Source organism: Labrus bergylta, chromosome 2 (assembly GCF_963930695.1).
Source record: "Labrus bergylta chromosome 2, fLabBer1.1, whole genome shotgun sequence".
Classification (NCBI taxonomy): Eukaryota; Metazoa; Chordata; class Actinopteri; order Labriformes; family Labridae; genus Labrus; species Labrus bergylta.
Window position 1 is genome coordinate 30,207,509 of NC_089196.1, and position 14,355 is coordinate 30,221,863.

General features: G+C 40.9%; 1 long non-coding RNA gene across 1 annotated transcript; it reads right to left on the minus strand.

Moving 5' to 3' along the window:
• Positions 1-2,198: 2,198 nt before the first annotated feature.
• Positions 2,199-7,741, minus strand: LOC136181319 (uncharacterized). Its single transcript, XR_010667670.1, has 4 exons — positions 5,480-7,741; positions 4,553-4,610; positions 3,984-4,118; positions 2,199-2,639 (listed from the first exon to the last, which is right to left on the minus strand). It is a non-coding gene; the product is annotated as an uncharacterized lncRNA (long non-coding RNA).
• Between the last annotated feature and the right edge of the window lie 6,614 nt (positions 7,742-14,355).

Consider the following 14,355-nt stretch of genomic DNA (forward strand, 5'->3'; position numbering starts at 1 on the left):
ACAGTGGTCGAGAAAGCCGTCCAGGTCGTCAAAACAATTCTCCAGGGGGTCCAGGTCGGTTGAAATTGTATTACGATTTCAGAAAAAGGAAATGGAGTTTGTAGAGAGAGTACAGGGGAAAAAGAAATATGCTTAAAAGTCTGATCAGAGTTGTTTGTTGTTGTCTAGCAGCTGGAGGCCGCGATCATGGATCTCGCACTGTCTCGTGAGAGTTGCGTTCACAGTGGCGTTCCTCCGGCTAAATGAAACTTACCGGCCTCGACACCCAAATCACACTGATTGAAGCTGTACACCAAAAAAAGCGCGAGTTAAGAACTTAAAAATGGCGAGCTCTGTCGAACCCACCTTGCTCACAGACAGGTGATCCATACATGTGTTGTTAGTGCAACAGAAGGCGCAACTGTTATTTGTGCTCATCTGCACATGATATTGAACATTGTCACAAGGCTTGAGCACTTTTAAAAAAAGTATGTGAAGCGTGGGTCCTCTACTACTTCATGTGCGTGCAAAGTAAATTAGAGCCCCAGCTCTCTGAGAGGCTCTGAATTAAGTTTATTTTAAGGGAGGGTTTGTGGCACACCCCACTGGCATTATAATGATACTGCAAATTTGTTGTTGCTGGTAGTGATGAAGATGGTGCTGATAATAATGATGATGCAAATGATCACATGTGAAATATATTGACTTCAAAGGGAGAGTCCTCTAAAGCATATAAACAGTAGAGGAATGGCCTTTACAAAGTGTCTGAACTTATGACTTTATCACTGTTTTATTTGAACTCTAGCGCAAGATTTCTCCCGCAGCCGCCCTGTTTCTTGCACACCCCTGAGACCGGGGGCCAAGGAGAAAACCTGTCCTTTACGAGTAGAAACGCATTGTATATCCCTGTTGATAAAAACACAATACCATTACGTCACACTGACAAAACCATGCAGAGCAACGATTCAGAGAATAATCCTGAAACACAGACAGATATGATTCTTAATTCCCCCATGTTACATTGTACCAACAAAAAATAAAAAAGGAGCCGTGCAGAGTCTTCTCAGAATCATATAAAAAATTTACCTTCAGAACCCTCGTATTTCTGTGAGGAGATAGTGGTACATTTTCTCTTAAAAAATAGAAAACCAAGTGTACAAACCAAACAGGCCTTGTGATCTGTCTCCAAGGTGAACTCTCGACCAAGAAGTTAGTATCGGAAGGAATCAATGGCCCACTTGATAGCTAGTGCCTCCTTCTCCACCGCCAAATACCGAATAACAGTTTCCAGCTGATGTAGGCGACTGGATGACGATCATTCTGAGGTCCCTGGAGTAACACAGTTCCCAAACCCCTGTCGAGAAATCAGTTTGCAGAAGAAAATGTTCAAAGTTTGGGCTGTACAGAACAGGTTGCTTACTTTGTGATTGCTGGATATCACTGAAAGCTGCCACTGCCTCCTCTGTCCACTGGATCAGATTGGGACTCCGGGATCTAGTCACGTCTGTGAGTAGAGCTGCTCTGTTGGAGAAATGGGGTATGAAGTGGTGATAGAAGCCGGATAGTCCAAAAAGGATCGGAGCTGCTTCCTTGTTTGTGGCAGAGGACAGGACTCTATGTCCTGGGTTTTGTTGACCTGAGGGCGTACAACCCCATTGCCGATGACGTGGCCCAGGTACTCCGTCTCTGCAGCAGCAAAGACGCACATCGATGGGTTGACAGCCAGCCAGGCAGAATGAAAGCGATCAAAGACAGCTTGCAGGTGTTCCTTCCACGTGTTACTGTAAATGATAATGTCATTCATATAGGCTACAGCAAAACCAGAGAAATCACAAAGTACCTGCTCCATGAGTCTCCGGAAAGTTGCTGGAGCGCCGTGCAACACAAATGGCATTACTGTAAACTGGAAAGGGCCCCATGGTGTCCTGAAGGCTTTCCTAGCCTTTCAAGCAGTTCATCAATTCTTGGTGTTGGATAGGAATCAGATTAAGAAATGTGTTTCAGGTACCTGAAATCAAAGCAGATCCTTATGCTTCCATCCTTCTTTGGTACGAGCACAACTGGGTTACACCACTCGATGATCCCCAGGGACACCATCAGGTCAACCTCCCTCCTCAGTGAGGCCGACAGGCCCTCAGAGATCCTGTAACTTAATATTCTCACAGAAGCACCTTCTCTAACAACAATGTCATGTTCAACAATATTTCTCCTGGAAAACTTCTGAATTACAAATAGATCTCACCTGAAGCCTTTGGCCGTCTGAGAGGTTACTAAGATCATGGTCTACCAGGTCACTAGAGAGGTAAGTATTGTTCATCCATTTCTTCATCCAGCACACTTCTTAGGAGCATCACATCTGTTTCTCTTTCAGGTCACTGCACCCACTCTTTTGAGATTTATGTGTAGGACCCTACTGGAGCGTGAGTGCCCTGGTGCTGATACCTGGTATGTAGTTCGCCCAAGTTTCTTTAGGATTTGGAACAGTTTTGCCATTTAGCCAACAGTTTGTAGTCATCACTAGGTAGGAGCACCAACACTTTCTGTCCTGGGTGGAAGGATCTCTGCCTGGCTGACTTGTTGTACCAGGACTTCTGTTGCTGCAGGGCGTCCGCCATGTGCGATTGGGCCAGCTCACCCATTTTCTCCAGCCGCTCTCTCATCTGGATGACATAGGATACAACGTTAAAAGATCCCACCCTCCCAGATCTCTCTCAACAGTGCAAACGGCCCCTAACTTAATGTCCAGAAGAAGAATTGTACCAAACAGAGAGCAACTGTTTTTTCCTTTATGGATTTTAGTGGAAAGACTTCTGGATACTTGATAGCATAGTCTGTTATACCCAGCATATAATGGTTTCCTGCTTTGCTTCTCTCTACAGGACCAACAATGTCCATCCAAAGGCGCTAAAATGGGGTGCAAATAATGGGTAGTGGTTGAAGTGGAGCTCTGGGGGTTGTTTTAGCAGATGTTATTTGGCACTGAGGGCAACTTTCATAAAACTGAGCAACATCTCTGCGCAGGCCAGGCCAGTGGAAATGGTTTTTCATTCGAGCTGTGGTTTTTTTGTTTGCCCAGGTGGCCAGCCCAGGGAACTGAGTGCCTCAAGGCAAGTATGGTGTTTCTAGCTGCAATGCTGACTCTTGACTATAGAGGATGCCATTTTGCTGGATATACTCATTTATTGACTATAGACTCTTGTTGACTATAGAGGATGCCGTTTTGCAGGATATACTCATTTATGATGTCCAGCTCAGCCTCCGGCTCCTTCTCCTTCTAGAAAAGAGAGACTAAAGATGGATCAGTTTTCTGCATAAAACCTATATTACCTGGAACTTGAAACCCTAGTGGCTCAGTGCTGGTTGATGTTGTCACCACTATCTTTTGGAATTTCTCCTTCTCTGTCTGCGGTTTTCCGAGACTTCCCAGGTGTGGTCTCCAACTCCTCATTGAAAAAGGGCAGGGCCCTGAGAATTGCAGAGGGCTCATTGGATTGCATGGCCTGCATTCTGGTTACCACAGCGCTACACTTTCTGCTTTGTTCTGGCTCCAACAAATCAAAAAGAACTGGTAGGTCTCTTTCTAGAACATCATCAAAATGCAGATTATCAGCAAGCCCAATGTTCAAAAGGTAAGTTTGACCTTCTACCATACATGTCAGCTGTTGGATATGGCTTTTCATCTCCGTGAACACAACAGATAGGGATGGTGTCACTGCTGCTGACAATGCCGGGTGGTACCAACTTCCTGAGTACCAGTGTCTAATCACTCCTAGAATCGAGCAAGGCCCTAAGAGTGGTTCCATTAACTTCAATGTTTTGCTTTTTAATAGAAAAGTCATTTTTAAGCTAATTTTCAATGTGAGGAAGTGGCCCATTTGTGTCATCTTATCAGAGTTTTTCGGGCACATGGGTTTAGTATGGCCTTCCAAGTCCACATAGATAACAAATTAGCTTTTTGCTAGAGGGTTTTGTTGGCCTGCTAGCTGGCTGGTCATTTCACTTACTTCTTGGATGCTTGGATCACCCAAAAGGCGCCATTGTCTTCCTCTTCATCGCTGGCTTGCCTTTCCTGGGTATTCACTGGGCAGGCAGGCCCTCCTTTGTTCCTTCCACTTATCCCGCCATGATGCATTTGTCCTCTTTTCAGGGGGAACAGGTTAGAAAACAAAAAAGAATCCAAAAGTTGAAGAGAAAAAAAAAAATCCTGCGTCTTTCACTGAATGATCCCACCACTTGTTAGGGACCAAGCAGTAAGGCACAAGAGACAGGATTAATTTTAAAGAAAAGGTGACTTTATTTTACCAAAGAAATTGAAAAACGAGTTTACAAACCAAATTATAAGATCTAGGCCTATAAAAGAGGTCAACTTAATATAACTTTAAATCAACAAGATGAAAACTAAGGTATGAACTAAAAAAACAGACCTAACACAATGAGATAACGTGGGAACTTATATAGTGGTTATAATAAATCAATCCAAGTGTGTAAGCTGTTTGTATTGTTGACTGCTAAATAAACATGTGCTGGTAAACAACTAATGACACAGGGACATAGTAGATCAAATGAAGGTTACCATTTCTTTCGCAGACACTGTCCGTCCAGGCAAACATCAAAAGCGTCCCCATCAGTTTCTGAAATGCAAAGTATGTGACTCATCGTTAATAGAATCAGTTAAAATAATTTCAATAAAAATATTTTTTTCAATAGGTATACAGAGGAGGAGAGATTGCGATATCTGGTTAAATTGTCTGCTTTGTGTATTTATTTTCTCTGGAATATAGTCGTTGCAGTCCGTCTTTTCAAACTTTGACTTGGCCCTTTGGATTGTGGGAAACAGCCAGTGAGAAGACTGGTCTGATGATCTACTCAACCTTCTTCCCCGGACCGATAGTAAACAGTGTGGCAGAGACGAGAGGAACTTATTGAGATGACCAAAGTGAAGAAGCAGCAGGATGGTTTGATAGCTCTGATCAAAACAGGATACCCGTCTTATCAGCAAGAACAATACTACAGTTTGAACCACTGGAGGAGGAGAGACTGGGATCTGCCTGTACCTGGAAAAATAAACAGCATTTCCACAATTACAAATCGATGATCGATTGCTCTTTATTGTAAGACAAAGTCTGAGTCCCTTCAAACCAAAGCTTGGAATTTGGAGAGGTGCCATGTCACTTCCTTAGTACTGTCAAGGTGCTTCTGAGCAAGGCATCAACCCTCTCAACAGCTCTGGCACGCTCTCTTGTGTATCAGGCCAACATCTCTCCATTAATGTATGTCCATAGATCCTGTTTGAGCATGTGTGTAATTCAGTCCAATCTGTGTGAGAAGCATGTCTTTCAATTACACGGCGATTAATAGAGTATGTAGAAGTGAAAAAAAGGAAATAAAACATTTGGGTGTAACAGTGTATTGTACTACAGTAGTATTTTTTTGAAACTCAGGTGGAAAAGATGTCCCATAAAGTCTCACTAAGAGTCATGTAAATACTGACATGCATTACCTGAGTGGCAGTGGAGATCTTGACCAGTGTGTCCACCTGGTACAGGCCGCTCCCATTCTCCTCCCTCGACACAACGCAGAGACAGACTGTTTGTGTCCTCGTTGGTGAGAAGCTCGACGTCGCTCCACATCGCCATTTCACGGAGCTAGACACATGGAATGAAATGTCAGTCTCAATGTTTGAAAAGTAGTTAGCACAAGTGTCTCAGAAGGTGGTAGAACGGCAACTCAGCAGTGATTAAACCAACACGTGTTAAATTAACAAAACGACAAAAGTTCAGTGTAAATAAGGCAACTTAAGTCATAATTAAATCATACTAAGAAACATGTTAAAGGCAGCATGTCCTCACCTCTCCTCTTCCTTACGAGACTACAAAAGCAAAGAGAATCACTAGAAATGTATAAACTAAACTGATTTTAGTTGACTAAAACAGAAATATATATCTTCATTTTAAATTTACTTCATTTAACTCAATATTTTAGGTGGATTAAACTTTTGATAAAGTATTTTTAATTTTTGATTTCAAGTCAAAAGAAATTGAAAGACCATTTTGCCGCAACTAGATAATTTCACAGGAAGTGAATTGTGATCAAACGTTTTCTTAACTTAAAGATTTAAGTACAACTGACTTGATGTCAAGTTTATTTTACTAGAAAATTTTATTTCTTTGGAATAATCACAAATTTATCTCAACTTATCTTTTTAAGTTCAGTTAACTTAACTTAAAATTTTAAGGCACCAACTTTTTTAAGTTATATCTAGCTTTTTTCTTTTACAGTGTACTTGTGTTCTGTTGACCCATGAAATGTTTGACCCAGCAAAATCTTGTTGTGTTCAGCTTCAGACTGCAGCATCATTGTTTGGTCTGGCTATAATTAACTGCTTTGTTGTTAAACTGTAAATGCAAACCAGACTCTTCCTGCTGCTGCTGCTGCTTCAAGATAAAAGATTTCCAACTCCAAAGTGCTGGAAGGATTTTAGTAAACAAATTAGGACTGTCGCTTTCTCATTTTCTCTTACAAAACTCAAACATTCACTTCAATATGAAGGGATACCATTTATATTTATTTAAGCATAATTAACTATTAGAGTTTGGTGTAGTCTGTTTGTATAAATATTTTATTTGTATAAATAACTTTAAAAAAAATCCCCATGAGAGAAGCTTCAGAAATGCTATCTGTTCTAATTGCTAAGTTCTAATTGACAGCCCTAAAACAGAACGATAGAAGGACTTACTTTGTGCTTGCTTCTTTCTTTAAAAAAGAAATGCCCCATGAGGATGTGGATGATTGTTATGTTTACCCGAAATTAGATCATGGATGAGGGAAGCAAAAAAAAAGGAAAGTCTCGAGGGAAAAAATAGAGGTAAGTATAAAAAGAGTTGAGGAATTTATCAAGAAATGAAGGAGATGTTCAACTCAACAACACTAAAGTTTAGGAAAGATCCCTCCTTACAAAAAAGGGAAGTAAGCACGAGCGCAAATAACTAATCAGACCTATTTGTTTTTTTTTCTACCAGGCTGTAAACATGTTAATTCATGCTGTAAAAACAGGCTTTTTTGAATGGGTGTGTATGTGATGTCCTATGTTCCTGGAGCCAGCATCAAGTGGACACTCGATGAACTGCAGGATTTTGCACGCACAGCCGAATGACTCCTCTCTTCTGCTCTTCTTCTGCCCCTGATTGAAAGGTGAGCACAGGTATGATCAATCAGTAGCTGCAAGATCTCTCGAGAGAAACACAGAGAAATGTAAACAAAGAAAACTATTTTGGCACTATGTGAAGAAACAATGATTTATAGCACTTTACTATAAGAGTCCGTTTTAAATGTCACTAAAAAGAAATGGTAAAAAAAGAGGTGCAGAGACACACTAACATGTTGTTAAGGACTCCATGTGACAACTGAGTTTTGTTAGAAAGTTAAACAGCAGCTCTTACCAGCCTCATGTTCATAGTGAAATGCTCTACTGCCTGTCTGAGGCAGAGTTGGAGCAGGGCAAAGCGTCTGTGACTCTAAGCCTCCACTCATCCAAGTTTTGCTTCTTGGAATGAATGAAAATCAGCTGAAAGTCTGACAAGAGGCTGGAAGAGTGTGTGCTGCCCGGCAACATGACTAATGAGAGCAGTTGGGGTATCGGCAAATTGGATCCGAGAACGAGCCAAATGGTGGTTTCACGAGCCAGTTACAGACATGTGCTGTACACGAGTCCTGGTTTACAGCTGCAGCTTTTACAGCAGCATTACATACCGTACAACTTCAATTAGTAACCCAGGCTTAACTTAACTTCAGCCTAGGACATTAGCTTCTCTTTCCCGCTGCTCTGCGTTCACATTAGTAACATCTTCCCGGAACCCAGTGCCCTTGGGTATGTTCACATTCCGATACAGCAGGTGGCAGTGTGCACATAGTTGGTTTGCAAATCCACCAAAAAGTAGGAAGAAGAAGAAGTAACCATCCTGCTAACTGTGGATGTTTCTGAGATGCCAATAACTCTCTGCCTACTTCCACATCTACCTAGCAGCTAAGAGGATGAATTGGACGGATACATTTTTTAAAGAGACAGGAGATGTTTAGAATTGTGTCAAAGCAGTCCACTTGAGCACAGATGGGTGGTCGACGAAGCGAATCGTGCCAGTGACCACTTCTTTAAAGGCTTTATATGTGATTTTTTGATCCAGCCGATGTCGCCCTTGAGCACCAGCATGAAACCAAAACAACTCGCGCTGCATTGTTGTGTTAGCATGCTAATGCTAGCGATCTTTATTATGCTGGTATCTTCACACTGCATGTAAATTTACCTGAAATGAGCGTGATCTAGAAACACAGTTAAGCAGTGAGTACAGTATGTTATTCTTCTTTTCTCTAGTCCCTCAATTAAACAACTTTTATACACGAGGGGAGGAGTCAGCCGGCCGTCCCGGCGATGTAAACAAAGTGAAGATAGGACTCTGAAAACTCTGAAAACATCACAGACAGTGGGACTCGGGTGTTACACCCATTGTAGACAGTCATGACTCACAGAGTTATTTTCAGAGGATATACTTGATTTATATTATATTTAAGTGTGAAAAATCACATAGAAAGCCTTTAAGCAGACCCGAGTACGATATGTTTGTGTTCACACTAATCAAATGATCTGGACTTTGGGATCAAGCGTATACTCGGATCAGGGCCCGGGTCCCTAATGTGAAACCACCCTGAGAGGCCGTGCTCATATGTTGTGATTTCTAGAAGCATTATTCTGTCTTCCTTTAACAGATGTTTTTCCTTATTTTTGATCCGCATTTCATTTCAACAGTAAATGCATGGGGGCCTCTAATATATACCTGCCTTTATTTGTCATATCCTGAGGCAACACCAGTCTAGTAAAAAGAGACTGGGCCTTACATGGGGATGGGCTTTTATTGAAAGTTTTAACGGTAAAGATATAATCTCGTCATTCCTCCAATTTCTGCATGAAAAAAAAAAAAACTGCAAGGAGTGATGAGGATGGAGCCGAGACGCCAAGCACAAATATAAATGTATATTCTGCTGCTGCAGTAAATAGTTCAAATGAATGCTTGTGAGTTGTCTGACTTATCTACATAACACTACATGCAATGCAGATGCTACAAGTTACTGTCGATAACTTGTTTAATGGAGGCCAGACTTAAAAGTTATCGTTTGTGTTTATTTGACTGAGAGAACATCACGTGGACTCTGTATATACATCTATTCACATCAGCTTTTTATTCTGTATTGCGCTCTCGTCTCATTTTGTTTTATAAATAAATGTGATTGATTGATTGATTGTTTTATCTCCACTAGAAAACACCACAATGTGAGTTCATGCACACTACACAGGAAGAAACACAACATCACACATCCACTCCAACACACACACACACACACACACACACCCAAACACACACAGCACCTGCTCCCGATGGTCGTAGTGATGATCTACGAGCTGCCAATACTCAGTCAATACCTTGTCTTGTTAGTGGAATAAATGTGGCCGGCCAGGTGATGACCACAGTTGTAATAAAAGTTGAAATCTTCACATGAAATCAATATTGGAGCCGTTTCGTCTTCAACAAATATTTGTGTTTCTCCCCCCCAAAAAAACTTTGCTTTAATGTTAATTTAGATAAGAGTAATAGTTAGTAATAACTATTTTATGCAAAACTTGGATTTGATTTTTGCCTTTCCTTTTTTTGGATGTCATGTTTTTTTTTTCTTGATTCTTTCTCAATGTCTCTGCAGGAAAAACATGTTTCTAATTACATGAGAGAAAACATTCACAAAGTGAACATGATCTGCCTGGCTTCAGTTTAGCATCATTTAGACCTTTTGAACCTGATTTACAGAGGAAACTTCAGTTCAAGTGTTAAGTCTGTTCAACTACTAACCATGGCCCCGTGTCCACCTAGGGGTTTTTTTTGTCTTTAAGAAAAATGTATAAATAGATCTTTGGATCACAAATCGTCCTAAAAGTTTTTCATAGTTTTTTGCAATTTTATATACGTTTTTCCTCATTCATTTATTTTTCCATCATAAAAGGCTAAACGTGATCAGTATTCCTCTCATCTCCTTCACAAGAGCAGTCAAAAAAATCACAGCAGTTTCACAAACTGAATGAAAAAACAAAGATCAGGGTTTTGAAGATGCACTGTAGCGACACTGATGTCAATTATGTAACGGCTCATATCCGCACACTTGTGGCTTTATAATGACAGTCGGTCACAGAGACAGAGTTTATTCACTCCTAATCCTGAAATCATCCTCACACGTGATTGCACAAGCACAAAACACTTCCACCCACGGTTCATATACAAGTGTAACTCTGATTGCTGACAGCTGAAATTAAATAATCAGAGAGGAAGAGGAAATCACACCTTGTGTATTACTTTGGTATGAAATAATGACATCCTCTTGACCTTCAGTGCACTCGCTGCCTTAGAGCTCATCGTGCCATCTCTGTCCATCAACTCCACATGGAGGGACGGAGAAATGGATTAACTTCATATTTCTCTCCGAGTACATGCCTCTCTCTGTGTTTCCAGGGAAACGTTATTATCCGACAATCTGCCCCGAGCTCCAGAAGATGACATTAGAGCGACTTCTGGACACTATTTCTCCAATGGATGGACATAGAATGGGAAATCAGATCACACTTTCCAATCAAATCCACATGAGAAATAATAAATATAGATGTTTTGCAGAAAAGCCCTGTTATCCACTGACTTAGTTTCATTATTACAGCTTCAAAAACAGGCTTTTCCTCCTCTTCACCTTCTGTTGTGGTCTGACCTGGCTTTGCAGATATTTGATATTTTTCATTGTCCTTTCCTCTTGTGCCTCTGCCCTCTCTGATTCCTCATATTCTGTATTCTCTCCATAAAACTCTCTCACCCTGAAATCAAACCATGTTTCCACACAGAGGCGTCCTCGCTGCGCTGACACAACCTCACCTCTCTGCTGTTTTTTCATTAATTAATACCATTTGTTTTCCATCTGTTCTTCCTCATTTCTATTATTCACACACTCTTCTGAGCACCCATCTGCAAATAGGACGAGTGTTGTTTATTGTTTCGACGCAGCGAGTATGAACCATGCTGAACTCGTTTTCACTCCAAAGACTTCCGATCTGTCACCTACATAACTTGAAAGTGTCTGGAAGAATGGGGGATGAAAGTGGAGGTTGAACCCAGATGAGCTAAACTTCAAAATTCACACACACACACAAAGTCTTGGTAAATATTAGATGTTGACTTTTTTACGAGCTTTTTTTTTCTAACATTTACGGCCGTTTTTGCTCCAGTGGGGGAGAGCACAGAAGTTGGTTTAGATTCAGAGGGGAGAGTCGGGTGAAAGGTTTTTCAGAGCCTTTGCAGCAAACACTAATCAGTCTACATGCTAATCAGCAGCATGCTGTTGTTTTTGTTGTCGCAACACGATCCTGGTACAATCTGTTCGACAAGATGCTTTGATAATAAGTGAGATGAACACAGTGTGTGATAATGAAATCAGACCTCTATTCTTAAAACAACAGTCTCCTGATGAAAGAAAAAAAACAGACAGAGCAAGAGAGGTGATGAGACGACCAAGACAAACAGACCACAAAGATCCAGTGGCGGTTCTAGACCACTTTTACTGAGGGGGCCAAACTGGGGCCAGTTGTTTTGTCAGAGGGGAACATTAAACCCAGCTGAAAAATAGACAAAGATGATCGCTTAAAAAACATATATTATGCCAAATAATAACACACATCATTAAATACCATGATTTATATTTGTTTCAAATGATTTTCTGAACTTGGTGAATATTTCATACTAAATAACCAAACAAGAGAACAACTGCAAGAATGAATTGATGGTTTTGATTAAGAGATAGTGAATCATTCTGCTGTTGCTCAAACAGAAATGTAAATTCCAGAAAACTGTCAAAATTAGACACAGCTAAACACTTCCTAATACAATGTTCTGTGTGCCTTGTTGCAGCTCATTACAATTTACAAAACAAATGACTCAAAAACAGTCACTGAAGTGTAAGTCACCTTTGCGATGGCGTGCATTCTTACCCCACTGGGTCCAATTCTGAAGCTCGAGAACAGCCATGAGCAGCTGGACTCACGGGTTCACTGGAGAACTAAGATCACATGGGAATAAAGGGAACGATGTGCAAACAGCAGGTTGACTTGCTGCTCATCTGGTGCCTATTTTGACATAATGTTAATACATATGATATACGATCAGGAGTTTTTATATCGTGTTTTATTTTGAAATTGACCTTGTGCGCTACGTTCCCTTGTCTGACTTCCTGTCCGGGTCGATGTGCTCTGTTCAGCTTGACCCATGCGTGCAGCGGGTTCCATCACACATAGTCCCAGTGCGTATTTAGAACGGACGTTACACTTACTTTAGAAGGTTATTGGATACATGCTTTTACTAATACTTGTTTTTTTTGGTACATTGTTATGTCTGCTCAATGTCTGTCCTGCATGATATCCATTTTTTATATTAACCAAATGCTGCTTTATGTGTATCCTGCATGGTTTATGTATTTTCTCCTGTGGCTGCTCACCTGTCTGCTTAATCACTGTCATGATGTTTCTATTTTTGTAGCTTTTATCGATGTTTGAATTTGTTTTTTTTAAGGAAGCCTTTTATAAAATCTGGCCAGGGACAACAGATGAAAATGAGCCTTTTGGTTAACTCTGGCATATTTACCAAAATGTGTATTAATACGCAATGTCCCTGTGAAATAAAAAATTAAATAAAAACAAATAAATAAAGCAGATGGGAGTGGCAGGTGCTGGAGACCGACCATGACGCGTGCAGTGGAAACACAAGCCTTGACTTTTAGAGGGCGCGATCATCTCCAGAGTGTGTGGCGCCGAGGGAATCCCGTGGAAACTGCAAGTAATCGTTTTTAATTGTAGACTTATGGAGCACATCCTTTATTTTAATGCAAGATTAATCATGAAAACAATCTGTAAGTGCAGACCAACACACATGTGGGCAAACTTATATCAAAGTTTCAGAGTAAATAGGTTGACCTAAAGGAGACTCTGCATTTAGACGATGAGGCATAATAACCTGAAACATATTAAACCGCTCCTTTAAAAGCTCTACTTCACACTTAATTGGGCAGATGAATCCCTGAGCTCCACAAAACAATTTTAAAAAATGACCCCCATAGTCCAGGAATATGTATTCCTATTATAATCTGCAACCTCTCATATTTTTAATTTTACAATTATGCCCTGATTCATAACGACGAGAGGGCGCAGCAGTTATTATAATCATGAAAATGTTGTTTGTAACTTGTCGTGCTGCACATCCCAACTTCACAAACACACAATGTCTCTGCAGTGATTCACTACTTTGCATGATTTGCCCCGATACACCGCTCCTGCTATCTGTCTGAGAATGAGCCCCGATAATGACAGCGAGATGAACGCAGCAGAATGTGGAAATGAAATCAGACATCTATTCTTGAACCACAATGGCCTGATGAGAAAAGACAGGGGGGGGGGGGGGGGGGAGAAGGACGGGGGAGGAAGCAGGAGCACAGGTAAATTAGATTGAAAGAGAGAGAGAGAGAGAGAGAGAGAGAGGCCAGGCAGCACGATGTGGAAGAAATAGAAATAAATCAAAAGTGTGAAAAAGAAATGATATAGTGTTGTAGGATGGAGAGATGATAGGAGCAGGGAGAGGGAGAGGGAGAGAGAGAGAGAGAGAGAGAGAGGGAGAGAGAGAGGAGGGCAGGGAGGAAGCGCTGAGGAGGAAATCAGCTGCTTTCTAATGGGCACTGATTACATCTCCTCCTAAATGTCAAGTACATTTCCATTTAAAGTGCCTTACTGCTTAAAAAGGCATGAAGAGAGGCATGCCCAGACCCCCCTCCCCCACACACACACACACACACACACACACACACACACACACACAGTCCCGCAGTCCACACATGCACAGGAACATACAGAAATTCAAAACCTTGTGACCAAACATCACACACTGTTAACTCAGAAGTAGTCCTGCACAATATGAGAAAACATGCAATGTGCATTATCATACTTCAACTCTGAGAGAGAAAAATGAAAACCCATAAATAAATATAAAAGACTGTATACCAGCTATTATGACTCATTTTATGTCTATCTGCTGCTCTAAATGTTTTACAAAATAACTGTGTTTGCAACATTCAACCTGAATACAAAATGAATCTCAAAAGCATTTTTTTTTTTTTTTACCACTAAATCGGACCAAGTCAATCTGAAGGTAGCTGCAGCTCACTTGACCTTATAGTGATTGCATCAAAATTTGTGGTAAAATGGATACCAGCTGATCCCTTATCCATTTGGATTGGGTTTCATGCTGCACATGATCT